Source organism: Lissotriton helveticus, chromosome 3_1 (assembly GCF_964261635.1).
Source record: "Lissotriton helveticus chromosome 3_1, aLisHel1.1, whole genome shotgun sequence".
NCBI lineage: Eukaryota > Metazoa > Chordata > Amphibia > Caudata > Salamandridae > Lissotriton > Lissotriton helveticus.
In genome coordinates, this window is record NC_136061.1 from 20,206,069 (window position 1) to 20,219,948 (window position 13,880).

Below are 13,880 nucleotides of genomic sequence, written 5' to 3' on the forward strand. Positions count from 1 at the left end.
TCCAGACGGTCCTTCACCGGCTCGGTGTGGGGCTGAGATTTCTGAAATGGAACACATTGCTGTACAATACGCTACTATCTCTGATCCGATCTACACCTTGCGTGACACACAACAGGGCTGCCCCCTCTCTCTGATCATCTTTGCGCTGGCCATGGAGCCCCTTGCCTGTGTGCTCCGCACTAGGGCCCCAGATTGGGGCATTTGGGTGGAAGGCAAATGGTATAAATGTCACTATATGCGGACAATGTGCTGATGTATCTCTTGCCAAGATGAGGATAATATCCTCGACTTGTGGACCTACTGAGTGTTTTTGGTACAGCCTTTGGCCTAAAGGTGAATTAGAAATAAATCCCACCTTTTTCCCCTGACAGTGACCACAGACGAGCAGAGACGAAGGCTCCTACGGGCCCCCCTCTCCTCGAGCTGTGACACCATTAATTATCTGGGGATCAGGGTTTACCATACAGACAAAGACCTAGTGAATGGTAATATAGGGAGGGCGTGGAGTGAGGGGCGCAGTTCGCTGCCTTTTTGGACAAGTCTGCCACTCTCGCCTATGGGGAGCATAGACATCTAAAAAATGCTGGTACTCCCACGGCTGTTGTATTTTTTTCAGCCATTCCTGTCCTGGTCAGAGGGTCCTTCACAAGGCTACACTCACTATTGTTTGCCCTGATTTGGGGCAAGGGAATGTGATGGATATCGATTGCCAAACTGTATGCCCGCTGTCTGGCGGTTCCGAACTACGAGTATTACTAAGCTGCAGCTCAGTTACAGAAGCGGACATGCTGGCTAGCCAGGAGGAACACGTTGGAATTGCGGCATTGGTTTAACCCCTTAGCTGCGGTGGCTATTCCGCCACAGTGCTAAGGGAGAGGGGGGCCGCGCAGCGCTCCCGTACTAGCAACGGAACCGCTCCATCACGGCCCTCGGGTGAGCTGTACTTATGACGGAACGGTTCCGTCACGGCCCCGCCCGCCTAATAGAACGCTCAGCGCAGGCACGGAATTCGCGCCACGCAGGCGCGGCTAGCGGGCCGTGGCGGAACCGTTCTGTCACCAGCACAGCCCACCCGAGGCTCGTGATGGAACGGTTCCGTCACCAGCACGCAAGGGGTTAAATGAACGGCTCCTCCCGCTGCACAGAGGTGGTTGTTGGGCTCGAAGGAGGTGGTTCCCAAAGAGAATGACACATCCTCATGCAGGTGGAAAGGGCCTGCTGGGGCACCTCTACCATAAAACATCGCACACATACTCCTTATGCGCCAGAACTGCCTCTTTGGGCAACGCAGGGGTGTTCTGCATTTGGCACATGGCAAGAAGTGACCCAGTGGACAGAAGCAGGCCTTGCCGTGCGGGGTGATCTTTTTACCAATAAGACCTGGTCATTTTGAAGCCCTGGTAGATGACTTTAGTATCCCGCCGGGGTCTTTCCTACTTTATGTCACTCTCACACACCACTTGCATCAGATTTGGAACAAGATCCACAGCGAACCAGAGGTCCTGCAGTTTTTGCGGGTGCCACTCACGCACTCCATAACTCCCTGCGTGCTGACAGGGGTGTACGCTCCAGACACTATGGACTTATTGGGAGACCAAGCTGTCTACTCTACTAAATGACCAGCAATGGGCACAGTGTGCAGAGTGGCTACAATTGTTTCCACTAATGCAAGGCTTAAGTACACCCAGTTCAACAATTTCCACCACACATACTTCACCCCAGTGCGGATAGCACTTATGTATCCAGGCAACGGGGACACTTGTTCTCGTTGTTTTACTGATGAGGCTGACTTCATTCATATGGTTTGGAATTCTATGTCAGGCCACGGAGGCTCTGATTATGCTTCTCTTTGCTTTGCTGCAAAAACACAGCAGCCAATGAAACAACTTTAAATAGCATACCCCCGGAAGTACAACCCCTTCCATGGTATGCACCAATCACCATCAGTCCAATATTGTATATAGTCTGTGAATAACATATCACTTCCTCTTTCTTTGCTGCTGCAGCAACGAGTCAAGTGTTGTTTAATTTCTCTACATTGTGTGTTCATTAATGTGTTAGTTGATGAATAGTGCACCGGCGCTTTGTTTGTTATCGCGTGCTCGGCGCTTTGATTCTTTAGCGCGTTCGCACACAATCGTATCCTGCTATCACTTTTGAGGAATTGGTCTTTTACTGTTTGCTTGTATACGCTTCGGGGGGTCTAAACGCGGGCGCGTCCCGCTTGTCTCTTGGTTGTCTTTGTTTTCACCCGGCGCCTGAGGGCAACATTTTCCCCATGGAGCGGGAGCGGGACAGACGCGCACTGCGCGCTTGAGGGGGCAGTTCGCTTTCGGTTGCTACGCGGTCCGCACATGCGCGAACTCCCGTATTGGGTTTTTCATTGCCTCTACCCTCAGTCCCTTTGAACGCCCGACAGGGTGCAAAAGCGGTATTAAGGCTCTGCCTTAGGGGAAAGAGGATGTGGCTCCCTCCACACTTAATTGGCATACACTGAGGCCCATATTTTTGGGACTTTTCGTTACTCTGTTGGTGTTAAGTCTGTCAGGGTCACCCCTGGGCTTCACCCCCTGAAGTTCCTTCACCCTCCTGATTACACAGATGGCGTACTACGCCGAGGAGGCAGACCAGTGAGCAGAATATGCAGATGATGTACAGTATGATGAGGTACCCAATGAGCATCACCTGGAGGAACAACTGGTAGAAGCCCTTGATTCCCACGTGCAGGGTTCAGTGAATAAAGCATTGATTAAAGCATTAAAACCCTTTACGCAACCTTTGCAGAATTATGGCAAGCGTAACTTTAAGTCTCACCATGGCGGACCCTCACATCACCAGTCTTCTAAGGTGCTTGCCAAGATGGCACCGAATGTCCTTAATGACCATGGGAGCTATGGGAGTTCTCGTCCGTCATTCAGTGCGTATTTACAATACCAGCCAAATGACGATGACACCTCCTCTTCACTCCCTGACACGTCTGACTCCGACCAGTCGGAGGCGCATAAGAAGGCACCAAAGAAGAAGCGCAAGTCGCAACCCGAAAGTTCCCTTCCTCCCAGCAAGAACTTGCTTTCCGGGGGGAGGAGCCTAGCTCGCGACCGAGATGGCCGCGTTTTAGCTCGGCTCCGTTCAACCGCCTGTTTTCTTCGATTATCCTGTATTTCTCCTGCCCCGGGAAGCCCTCCTTGCTGTGTTTCGGTATTGCGGGCACTTTGCGGACACTTACCCGTTGCTCCGGTGATCCTGGGTGCTGTCGATCCTGTGCGGTGGTCCCGCTCGGAGCCTTCGGGGCGGACTGGCCTGGACCTCCTTGCGGCGACGGGACGTGACGGAGCGCGATGGTCGGCCCTTGCTGGCGCTGTGGATCTGGTTGCGGAGGCTGATGTGCGACATAGGCCGGCTGTGCCCGTTGGCGGACCCGACTGGCCTGGGCCTTGGGGTGCGGACGCTGCCTCCTGCGGGGGAGCCTCCTCATTTATCCGGCTTGGTCCCCCCTTTGTTCCCCGGCCCGGCCATTTTGGATTTTCCGCCCGGGCTCGGAGAACGGAGCCGGCGGCACGAGGGGGCCGACGAACATCCTTCTTCTGGTGGGTCTCCTTCCTGCCTTGGGGCGCCCCGCCGCAGTTCGGCTGACCTCCTTTTGCTTTGGTGTTGCTCCGGCCGGGGCCCCCGACGACCGAGGGCTTGCTGGGCTCCTAAGATGGCGGCCGACCCTGGGAGTCTCTGCCGGGCCTGGGCGAGCACTGGGGGCCCGCCGCACGGCCCGGATGTCGGATCTTGTGAAGGGTTTCCTGCACTTCAAGTTGTCCTGGATGCACTATACTCCTGGCGGACTTCCGTGGCTGCGCCTGTTTCCCCTGTGGAGGCGGACCCGTTTTTCGAATTATACGGGCCCCCATCGTCGGATTTGGCTTCCCCGTTTCAGGGTACGGCTGGTGTGCTCCTGGTCTCTGTGACTCCGGCGGAGACCGCATCCTTGGATTGGAGACTCTCCGACGCCCTTCGTCGTCCTGCTTTGCTGCCTCGGCCGCTGGTCTGCGGTCCGTTTGCATCCTGTCCAGGCCTCGATGATCCTTTCTGTTTCTCATCGCGTCGGCTCCCCGGCCGGGGCGCCTGTGCCGACCCAGCTGGGCTTGCCTCGTTGGACCTGTCCTTAGAACTGTGCCTGCGGTGCGTAGGTTGTACCGTAACTTTTTTGTATCCTCCATATTTTCTTTCACGTTTCTTCTCAGGACTGCCGCTGGATTTATTCCTGAACCCTGTGTCCCTCGTCGTTTGGACTTTGTTTGTTTGGATGATTATAACCTTGGACAAAAGCGGACAGGGCTGAAATGACTTATTATATGCGGTAGTCTTGTCTTTGATCTATGACCGATATTTGCTGTTGTGATGTTGCGTAACTTCGTGGGACTCCTGAAACTCGTCCTGATATCGTTAACTTCCCGTGGGCTCTGCCTCTCCCCTTTTCACAGGTGGTGGGATGGTTGCAGATAATACTGTTTTTCGCCCTCCCCCGTGTGTAATGTTCCCTCCTTTCCCTGACCCTTCTCTTTTGCCTTTGTTTCTACCTTGTTTCTTTCTTCTATATTTCGGGTTCTATTTAGGGCGACAGGCACGCTGCTGGGGGGTTGGCCGTAGCCTTCTGCAGGGGTGTAGGGTGGGCTTGTGGGGTGGGTGGGGGGGTCTGTTGCTGTTTTTGGAGGGTCTTTTTCCTCCCTTTTTGGTTCTATGGCCCTTGTGTGTCCCCTCTTTCGGGGCTCTGTCTCGTCGTCTGTCCCCCTGGTGTCTTTCTGGGGTATTTCTCCGGTATCACGATGATTCTGATTTGCTGGGTGTGTTTTCTTTATTTTTAATGTCTATTTTGTACCGGGTTATTGTTTTCCTGTTTCGTCGCCCGGGGGCGGGTGTTTGGGTAAGAGTCCCTTCCTTTTCCTTCTTCCCCTTTCCCTTCCCCTCCCCCCCCCCCCTTCTGTGGGGTTCTCTTCTTTTATTGGGGGTGCGTTTCGTATTGTTTTTGTATTTGTTTTTTTTTTCTGTGCTGTTCGATGGGACGGGTGGTAGCTGCGGTGGGCGGGCATTGGACGATGTGTGCAGTGGCCTTTCCTCATGTCCGTTGTTTTGACCGGTGCTTATTGGTATGCCTATTTCGTATTTGTTTCTCCTGTGTTTTTTACGATCGTTGTGTTGCTGCCCGCCGCGGCCCCACCCCTCTGGTTTGTTTCTCGGCCCGCCGTACTCCTGTGCTCCCTAACCCATCCTTTAAAAATAAGAAAACTACCTTTCTAATTCTTATCTCCTGTGACTGCTCTAAGATGCTCGTTATTTCTCCTGTTTCTTTGCCTTTGTATACTTAGGTGCTCTGTGCATTGCTCCTGACATTCGGCTCTGTGGTGGCCAGCCCGGTGGGTTGTAGGCCCGTATTTGTGAGCTCTCTCTGTACAATAAAGGTTTTAAAAAAAAAAAAAAAAGAACTTGCTTTCCAACCCCAATAATATAGTACATCCTAGATCCACGGAGTGGGTGCCATGCATAGAGGTGGCACACTACGTCCAAGGCAATATATTCGACAGGGTTTTGAGTGCGATATGTGCTCGGTTCTGAGATCAGAATGCCCCAGGCCAGCTCTATTAGGCAAGGTGAGGGGAAACTCCAGAGCTGGACCCCAACATGGCCACGTTCCTTAAAAAAATTTCTAAGGACCCCAAGAAGGGATTGGACAGGGCATGGAAGGGCTGTCAGGACAAGCTCCTCGACGTGTGTGGTCCCTTCACGAAGATATTGGACACAGCAGTGCAGGCCAAAGAGTCCAACATGCCACTGGACACGACAGATCTTGGAATGGGCGCAGAGGGCACTCTGCTTTCTGGGTTACGCCAATTGTGCTGTGTCTACGGAACGGCGGCGTTCTTTCCCCATGAGAATCGACCCACAACTGGCAGATATGGCCCCAACGAAGGCGGGTATCATGGCGAATGGCTTGCTCTTTTGAGATAAGTTTGTGAGAGAACTAGGGAAGTACGTCTCCAACTTTTCAGCTCTCGACATGGTCCAAAGTAATATCATAAAGGTCTTCAATGTTGGCCTTTTTTGAAGGGCCAGGCGCTCCAGGGGTCGAGCGCCCGGCCGGGGTTTCAATCAGACCTCAAGAGGTTCGGAGCAACATGGACGTGGGGGCTCCCATCGTTCCAACTTTTACCCCACCAGAAATCATGGGGGTAGAGGCAGAGGCCAGAAAGGAGGACGCAGAGGTCCCAACAACGACAGACACCTCTTACTCAGGTAAATTTACTTCAAGAGGGAGTGGTCAAAGTGGGGGGTCGGATTGCTGGTTTTGCCCACAGGTGGAGAACCCTGAAAAGCGACCCTTGGATATTACAGACAGTTCGAGGTTTTCAGATAGAGTTTTACAGCACTCCCAGACAGACTCACATACCTCATCCACTTCATTTTTACCATATTGCGAGGTCTTTCATAGACGACAAAGTAGTTTCTCTGATGCAGAAAGGGGCTATTGTGAGGACTGCACCACACTCCCATGGTTTTTCCAGCACAGTGTTTCTCGTCCCCAAAAAAGATCAAGGCTATCGTCGGGTGTTGAATCTAAAGGAGTTCAATTCTTGGGTAGTGTACCGCCACTTCAAGATGGAGGGCATACACTTACTCCGAGATTTACTCTGCAATTTCAATGGGGACGCCGCTCTGCCATTCGGACTCTTGTCCGCCCCTTGGTGTTTCACCAAGCTCCTCAGGCCGGTAGTGCAGTTTTTGAGAGAGCGGGGGTCAGGCTTATCATCTACTTAGACGATATCCTGAGTATCACTACAGTTCTTTGTCATCTAGCCCTGACGACGCAGCTGCTTCAGGAGTTGGGGTTCGTGATCAATGCGGAAAAATCTGTCATGACACCATCTCAGTCGATGCAGTTCCTGGGGTTCCAAGTGGACTCAGTCTAGGCTCAACTTTTGTTGCCTCTCAAGAAACGCATTGCCATCAAAAAGGAGTTGAGGAAGGTTTTGTCTGCTCAGACTATATCATTGAGGACCTTGGCCAGACTGGTGGGTCTGCTAGCCTGGTCCATTCAAGCTATTTTTCCGGGTCCCCTTCATTACACGGCACTCCAGAGGTTACAAATTTTACATCTACGCAAAGGTCTCAGTTATACGGAACAAATTCTGATAACGCAGGAGGCAAGGACAGAGATCTCATGGTGGTTAGAGCACCTGGGCGTGTGGAATGGCAGGGCCATTTTTGCGTCAGTCCCGGTAATAGTAATCGAATCGAATGCCAGCAGGTGGGGCTGGGGAGCCCGATGTGGGTCAGTAGAGACCGGGGACCTTTGGTCCCAAGAGGAACAGAGTCCCCATATATATTCTCGGGAACTATTGGTGGGTTCTTTTGCGATTCGGACTCTGTCTCCACACAAAGCGAGTTGTTGCATACTGCTTCGAATGGACAATGTCTCAGCAGTACGATATATCAATTGTCTGGGTGGCACGAGGTCACGCTTGCTAGTGGAAATAACCAAAGACTTCCTGCATTATTGCCTACAGAATCACATATCGGTGACAGCGGAGTACATTCCGGGCTGCACCAACGTGGTGGTGGACTGGAACTCATGCTTCCTGTGGGATTCCAGCGATTGGCGCCTTCACCCCAGAATTTTCTATCAACTCATTGCCAAGTGGGGTCCTTGTACGATGGATATTTTTGACTCCAGGCTCAATGCACAACTGCCCCAGTTTAACAGTTGGCGGCCGGACCCTCTGGCGAGCAACTCGGACGCCTTTCTTCAGTCCTGGACGACTGGTATGCTGTATGCGTTTCCCCCGTTTGCCATGATTCAAAGAACGTTGACACAGATCCGCAGACAGAGTGCGGAGGTGATTCTAGGCTCCTCAATTTGGAGAGCTCAAGCGTGGTTCCCAGGAGCGTTGGCGCTGTCGTGTGCCTTTCCGGTGCGGCTGCAGTCCTTTCCCAAGATTCTAACTGACCCGCTGGGTCAACCTCATCCACTGGTCCTTCAGGGTCTGCTGTCCCTCATGGCATGGAGACTTTCCGGAGATGCCGGGAGTTTCGGAGGACACTTTGTACTTTCTGTCCCAGTCCAGGGCGCCATCTACACATAAGCGATATGAGTCTGCTTGGCGTAGATGGGTTAGTTGGTGTACTGCACGGCAAGGGGATCCCTTGGGATCCGGTATCCATATGATTGTTAATTTGTTATCAGAGTACGGGTTTAGCGTATAGGACGATCAATAATTTCAGTTCAGCAATTTCTACAGGTCATCCGCATGTGGATGGCAAGCCAGTGGGAGAGCATTTACTGGTCTGTAAGGTGGTACACGGTATCAGACTGGTCAATCCCAAAACTCCCAGATATTCTCTGGTGTGGGATGTGAATGCGTTGTTACGTTTCATTAAAAATTGGCCAGCGAATAAAGGTCTTTCTCGTAAACAGTTATCGGCCAAATTGACACTCTTGTTATGTTTGATCTTATGTAGACATATTCGTGCCCTGGACATAGCAGGTAGAGTTTTTACTGTAATGTATTTCTTATCCTGCATTTCCTCATCACAGTAAACTATGTGTTGTTCAATGTTTGAAGTGTTATGAAGATTGTACTCAAGAGTTTAGGACTGACGTTGCAGGACAGTTGTTGATTTCTTTACAGAAACCTTTCCGCCCAGTCTCTGCCGCGAATCTGGCCAGGTGGGACTCCTGGTTGTTGCAGCTGACAGGTATAGATACTTCAGCCTTTGGCGCTCATTCAGTGAGGGGAGCGATGGGTTCCCGCCTAGAGGATATTCTGACTGCGGCGGATTGGTCTTCTGATTCTACATTCAAAACTTTTTTATCATAAACCAATTGTGGATGTTGCTACTAATGTGGTGGGTCAACTTTACACTAGCATAATCAGAGCCTCCGTGGACTGACATAGGATAAAAAAAATTCTAGCTATCGCGACAAGGACTTTTCAATTCTATTAAGGACACAGAGGCGAGGATTATCCCACCCATGAAACTGTGTTTTGCACTATGTTTTAGACTTTGATCATTGTGAATAATGATGTTGACTGTATGTCTTTATATAGGGTTTAATCCCGCCCATTGTTTTGCTTACATACCTCTGATGTATGGTATATTACGACATCTATTCTCGTTTCAAAAGAACAGAATAAGCCGGCATAAGGCATAGATGACAGCGACTCAGCTTCTGAGGAGGAAGTTCCGTGATCAAGTTTGGACTCTTGTCGATGGAGAAACGGAGGTCCAGTGTTCAGCGGTCAAGTTGTGGACTGTGTTAAAAGTTTGTTGCAAAGAAAGAGGAAGTGATATGTTATTCACAGACTATATACAATATTGGACTGATGGTGATTGGTGCATACCATGGAGGGGGTTGTACTTCCGGGGGTATGCTGTTTAAAGTTGTTTCATTGTCTGCTGTGTTTTTGCAGTAAAGCAAAGAGAAGCATAATCCTCGCCTCTGTGTCCTTAATAGAATTGAAAATTCTTTGTCGGGATAGCTAGAAAATGTTTTATTGTCGCACTATTTGTTCTTTCTGGGAGGACTTACTCACTTATACATTAGACACCTTGGGATCCTCCCTGCCAAAAGACGCTCTGAACTGTCTGCTAGGGCTCACTACACGCACAGCCAAACGTAAACCCTCTAACAAGTTCATTGACCTGGCCCTGACTCTTCTCAAATGGCAAATAGATTTGACTTGGAAGTCAGCTCTTGACCCTCCATACAATTGTGGCTCTCGGACTTACGTTCAGGATAGTAGCGGAACAGGACACACTGCATAAACCCGATGCTGGTTGAGAGCGGAGCATGCTCCCAGACTGGGAAAAATATCTGAATGTAGCGGAGGCCAATTCAGACGAGAGGCCGCCCTGAATCCCCAGGACCACCACCCACCACAGGCGGTTATTAACTCTAGGGGACTCTTCCTGCTCCATTACATGTTGCTCCCACACAAGGGGTGATCCTGCCCACGCCCACCCAGGTGCTGAACTCCGGTGGGCAGGCCTCGCCGTCACATCTGCCGCCCTTTGTTTGCAATGCCTGCTGCTAGCTCTCTCCTGCCTGCTGGTTCTCCCCCCAGTTGACAGGTGTCAACCCTCCTGGCACTGTGGACTTATCCTGGCGGGATCCGTAGACCCCATACCCCCCCTCTCCCGGGGCTATGCCCCGCAGCCACATACATATGTTTGGTTACATTAGTTACAATTTGTTTACCCTGTAGGGCAACTTACTGGCACTTCAGAGCGTAAGGGAGCAGGTACAGATCCTTAAACAAGATGCAGGTTAGTAAATCATCCAGTCTACGCTAATGGGTTTGGATAACTCTGTTCACTCCTCCTACCTGCATGGTCTATAAATGCCTGTGACTTGCCGTCTCCATGTTATGTGATATGTATACAAATTTAACCTTAAAACTGCCAATAAAGAATTATTACAGAAGCAACAACTGTACAACCCCCTATTAGACATCTCGATATCTGGATTCTGCAGCAACCACAGCAATGACACCGCTTTCATCGCAGCAACAAAGGGGAAACCGTGGCAGTCATATTACCCGACCTCTCTGCAGCCTTCGACAGTCTCCCACAGCACCCTATTCACAAGACTCCACAACTCTGCAGCGCATGGACCTGCCCTGAGGTGGCTGGCTTCTTTTCTCTCCGACAAGACACAGCGAGTCAGGACCCCGCACTACACTTCCTAACCCAAGCATCTCATCTGCGGAGTCCCTGAAGGATCATCGCAGAGCTCTACTATCTTCACCATATACCTGATACCACTCATCTACATCATAAGATCCCACGTAATCAACATTTGTCTCCCATGCAGACAACACCAACCTACTTCACAACCTACATTGCAAACGTAGCAAACTGGATGAAGCAGAACTGCCTAAAACTCAACAGGGATAAAAACAGAAATCCTGATCTTCGGGAACAATAGCTCCTGCGGGACTCCTCTTGGTGGACAACAGGCCTGGGACCCATGCGCACCCCCACTGACCACATCAAAAACCTCTGCATCATCTTGGACAACAGACTCACGATGGCCAAAGAAGTGAACACAGTCACTCCTGCCTGTTGGGGATGTTTCCTCGATCTTGGAAACGGAAGGTGGGCTCTAGATTCATAGACCTAGTGCTGGCTGTGACCAAGAGACATATAGCAGTGATGTGGAAAGCTGCAGCAGTCTCCGGGGTCGCACCATGGGTAAGGGATGTTACGGCCTGGGCCACAGAGGAGAAGAAGTCCCTGATTATGGAGGATGCGTGAGGCGTCCGATGACAGCCAATTGCGGGACTGTGGGTATAGATGCTGAAGGTGTGGGAGCACCCAAGGGAGGGTACAGCAGGCCTTGAGAAATCAAAAATGTCACTAGACCTGCAGGTTTAGTGGCTTAAACAATCTCTTCAACCTAATTATAATGCTCTTGACTGATTAACTGGTTTCAAATTATGTGATCCTGGGCTAAACATTTATTTATTCCTCAAGAGAGCACCTTCAAATATGCTAGTTCAGCATATCTGTGGTACAAAAATAACTCTTGTTTGATTTAATAGATTAAAGCTTTGCTCCATATAGAATACAAATCTAGCCACATATATGATACACATGACCCCTGACTTGCCTCTTTGTTCATTGAGAGCATTGTCACCAGGGCGGGGGCAGGAAGTTTCTCAAACCATGTTTAGAAATGATCACTTTTAATAAATACATACCTGTAGCACCAAGTATTAGCAAACTTATTAGCAGTCAGCGAGTTTCCATTGAAATGGCCACAATATTTCCCACTGACATGTGTTTTTACTGATAAAACTATACAGTGTACAATGTTTGGAAATCAAGTTTCTGCAAATATTTGTCATTTGCACATCACCAAGTAAAGTGTTCCGATTTGTTTTGCTCCCACTTAAATCATTGTTTGCATCCCACTTCTTGATGAATTTTGGAAATACTTGTACTAATCATTTACAAGCTGTTTAAATGTTGTGTGTTAGAAAAAAAACTGACATCTCTCAGGCTTTATTTCCATAATGATTGCCGGACAGCTCACTTGGCAAACCCCCCCCCCCCCAGGATAAGAAACAGTTAGTAAAAAGAAAGACTGACATTTAACCTTTGTCTTTAAACAGACAGCAAATGTGTCAAGATAAAAACAAGATTTAACCGCATGCGTGCGGCCGTTTTTCCCGCTGTATGCGGCATTTTTAAAATTACCGCGATTCATAACGAGCTCAGCTCGTCATCAGCACACGGCTGGTAACGCTGATGACGAGCTCAGCTCGTCATCAGCACACGGCTGGTAACACTGATGACGAGCTCAGCTCGTCATCAGCACACGGCTGGTAACGCTGATGACGAGCTGAGCTCGTCATCAGCATGGAGCATGGAAGGGGTTAAAGGAGTCTCTATTGCTCATTCACTTTCTGATAAACAGAAAGCACCTGTTCCTTACAGCTTAAATTGACTCACCAGAATGGACGAGTAGGAGCTAAATATAGCTCGACCTGTCAAAAATCTGAGTCGCCATAGCGAGTGGGCGAGTAGATTTTTCAAGACCTGTAGAGAAAGTGAGGTGGAGGTACGGGGCACTCAGATAGGTGAGGCGGGGAACAACAACGCCAGGGTACACTGATGAGGGGGAAGATGCACACTGAAGAAGTACAACTGACTGCAATATCTTAGGGAGGTGCAATTTGTCCCAGGGGACAGAATCTGGGCTTGTGAGTGGGCCAGGCCCCTCTCCTTTACATCTGCTGCCTTTCCTCCTACCACTCGGATGATGGTTTGCAGTTGGGCACGGCAGCTGGGCCTCCCCCGGCTACCCGAACACAATAGACTGATCCCTTGGTAGGGTAGACCATACTATACTAGTTCTGGTGACAGCACCTGAAACTTTGTTTTATTTTTTGAGTTTTTTCCTAAGTCACACCTAAGTTTGGATTTACTTATAGTGCATTTGGGTGCACCATTGACAAGAAAGTGAGTGGCAGAAATGGGACACCGTGACAAGCTAGACAACAAGTGTGTTGTGATGGGGATAGTCAATTATAGCCTACTCGGATGCTACTGTGAACCTAATTGGGGTGTGTAAAGAGAGGAAGGATGTCCAAAGGGCTTTTTATTTATGGGGTTACAATGTTTTATAATAAATTAGAGAAGTTACCAAAAAAGAAAAAAACATTTTAAGGTCTTGTAGACCTAGAAATGCCTCGAGGAATAACAAAGTGTTTAGTATGGTCCCCATTTGTACAGAGATCTGGTAGCAGAGTTAATTTCCATCTTTTCCTGGATTAGGCACTCGTGGTTCTGCCACTGGTGTGCCTCGGAAATAAAGAAAGAGAAAGACTCGTTGAGATTCTATCTCCTGTGTGTGGTCAACACCTCCACCGACACCCGTGTAGTCTGTGAACAACAAGATAAGTGGGGAGCATGACACTGTGCTTTTGTCTCTCTCCACAGCTCTCTCTCCCTCCACCATATGGGGTTGAGTCATTCACCCCGGGCCCCACCACTGACCCAAGAAACCCCAACGCAGGACTTGCTTAGGGCTCAGGCTTGGAGCCGTGGCATCCTAGAGGTGCCGGACTTGAATCTCCATGTATCCTCGGTGCTCTTCTGCGTCCCCACTCAGTCCTGCAGGCCTGAAGAGCGGTGTTTAGCTGGATCCTTCCATAGACCGCCTCCTGGTCCCCTGTTCTATGGTGTCTCACTCTCCCGGTCCGTGGCACATTTTCTCCTCCTACTCCGCGTCGCTCATTTTCCCGTAATCCTTACATGCCTTCAATCCACCGTTTCCCTGGCAGCTCTCTCGTATTATTTTCGGGCTGCCTCCCTTTCTACTTCCCGGC